We start from the raw sequence: 3084 nt of genomic DNA on the forward strand, positions 1-3084 counted from the left end.
TGACTTAGTACTTGGTGGCAAAACCCTTGTTGGCAATCACAGAGGTCAGACGTTTCTTGTAGTTGGCCACCAGGGTTGCACACATCTGAGGAGGGATTTTGTCCCACTCCTCTTTGCAGATCTTCTCCAAGTCATTAAGGTTTTGAGGCTGACGTTTGGCAACTCGAACCTTCAGCTCCCTCCACAGATTTTATATGGGATCAAGGTCTGGAGACGGGCTAGGCCACTCCAGGACCTTAATGTGCTTCTTCTTGAGCCACTCCTTTGCCTTGGCCGTGTATTTTGGGTCATTGTCATGCTGGAATACCCATCCACGACCCATTTTCAATGCCCTGGTTGAGGGAATGAGGTTCTCACCCAAGATTTGACGGTACATGGCCCCGTCCATCGTCCCTTTGATGCGGTGAAGTTGTCCTGTCCCCTTAGCAGAAAAACACCCCCAAAGCATAATGTTTCCACCTCCATGTTTGACGGTGGGGATGGTGTTCTTGGGTCATAGGCAGCATTCCTCCTCCTCCAAACACGGCGAGTTGAGTTGATGCCAAAGAGCTCCATTTTGGTCTCATCTGACCACAACACTTTCACCCAGTTGTCCTCTGAATCATTCAGATGTTCATTGGCAAACTTCAGACGGGCATGAATATGTGCTTTCTTGAGCAGGGGGACCTTGCGGGCGCTGCAGGATTTCAGTCCTTCACGGCATAGTGTGTTAGCAATTGTTTTCTTGGTGCCTATGGTCCCAGCTGCCTTGAGATCATTGACAAGATCCTCCCGTGTAGTTCTGGGCTGATTCCTCACCGTTCTCATGATCATTGCAACTCCACGAGGTGAGATCTTGCATGGAGCCCCAGGCCGAGGGAGATTGACAGTTATTTTGTGTTTCTTCCATTTGCGAATAATCGCACCAACTGTTGTCACCTTCTCACCAAGCTGCTTGGCAATGGTCTTGTAGCCCATTCCAGCCTTGTGTAGCTCTACAATCTTATCCCTGACATCCTTGGAGAGCTCTTTGGTCTTGGCCATGGTGGAGAGTTTGGAATCTGATTGATTGATTGCTTCTGTGGACAGATGTCTTTTATACAGGTAACAAGCTGAGATTCGGAGCACTCCCTTTAAGAGTGTGCTCCTAATCTAAGCTCGGTACCTTTATAAAAGACACCTGGGAGCCAGAAATATTTCTGATTGAGAGGGGGTCAAATACTTATTTCCCTCATTAAAATGTAAATCAATTTATAACATTTTTGACATGTGTTTTTCTGGATTTTTTTGTTGTTATTCTCTCTCACTGTTCAAATAAACCTACCATTAAAATTATAGACTGATCATTTCTTTGTCAGTGGGTAAATGTACAAAATCAGCAGGGGATCAAATACTTTTTTCCCTCACTCTATGCTGAGCACTTTTTGGCTGCCTTTCCTTCACTGTCCAACTCATCACAAACCATCTTAATTGGGTTGAGGTCGGGTGATGGAGAATCAATGTCAATGACTAACACTTATTTTACCTTGATAACTAAGAGTGTGAAACCCGGCACTAAAATTGGTGCTGCAGTCAGCTTTTGCAACATTATAATTACAATATTTCTGATACAAAATGACATTGGACTTCAGGTAACCAAATTACATCCAGATTAAGATGTCTTTATCATGAGCACCACAATGTATTGAAGTCTGAAATATTACCAGCATGTCATATGGGGGTTAGAATCATGACCATTAAGTTGTTTGCAGGTCAGAAAGAACAGTCATGCTTTGTTTTTAAATGTGTCTCAATAGACATCATGCTGAAAACTACACGCATCAATACATCCCAAAATAAATCATTAGACTAACTAATGCTGCCATTGGTGTCCTGAGATTTCAATTACACATGAGATAATGGAGTGTTAACTGACTATTCACTCCTTGAATCACTCCAGGGGCAGGGACTAGGCCTAGACAGGGAGGATTTACATTTTAGCCAGTCATTCAGGATGGTGTGTCTGCTAAATGACTTACAGATGTAATGTGATGTATAAAAACAAAATCAAAGTGGTCATTTACTGTAAGACAAATAACACCCTTCCTCTGTAGCTCAGTTGGTGGAGCATGGAACTCTGCAACGCCTTGATAGTGGGTTCAATCCTGGGACCAACGGTACTAAATGTATACATGCATGACTGTAAGTCGCTTGAGACAAAAGCATTTGCTAAATGGCATATGATATTGCAATTTAATTGTTTTTCTCAGGAAAAATCTAAAACATCAATATGTTTTGCCTAGGTTGAATAAACTAAATCTTATGTGCAATTTATTTACTCTTCATGAAGTATACTACAAAATGGATGGCACCGTAGAACTGCTCAGGTGTTCCACAGCTAATTGAGCTACTGTAGGTTGATGACGTGTGGACGACTTAGAATGTAATCTGAAGAGACATATGTCCCAATTCCATTCATCAGAGTTAGGCCACCTGACAGAAGGCTGATGCAAACATGAAAGCAAGTTTTATATCAGATTTGAATTGATTTATACCTCATGTCTGTTATTGCCAATAGAGAACATAGTAAAAATGAAATGAAAACATACTGTAGGCTAGCATGCTTCTACAGAGCACGGCAACTGACACGTTTTTACACATTCACTCATACAGTAAGCTACACAACAAAGAGATGACTTCAATAAACCTTTTTTTTTATTCAGTGAGCTTAACTTTGTTTAAAATCTTCAACATTTAGTTTTTGATCTCTTTGGTTCTTATACAGTATACAAAGAGATTTACAAGAGAGGGTTCGAGAATAGCCCCGATCATCAAGCCATGACGCTCTTCCAAGGTCAGCACCACGCCTAGCCTGGTCAAGACTACACAAACAAATAAAGGAACATGATGGCACACTACCACTATCAAGTAACTGAAGTAAGTGCTGTACATCTTCCTCTTGTCGTTCTTGGAGGACAATAACCATAGCAAATATGATCCATACGTAGGACAGGCAAATAAAACAGAACATGCCAAACAGGAGAAAGAAGATGACAATGATTATCATATTGAAATAGGAGCTGGGATTGACACAAGTGGCTCTCACTAAAGCAGCATAATGACAGA

Source organism: Salmo trutta, chromosome 13, assembly GCF_901001165.1.
Source record: "Salmo trutta chromosome 13, fSalTru1.1, whole genome shotgun sequence".
Classification (NCBI taxonomy): domain Eukaryota; kingdom Metazoa; phylum Chordata; class Actinopteri; order Salmoniformes; family Salmonidae; genus Salmo; species Salmo trutta.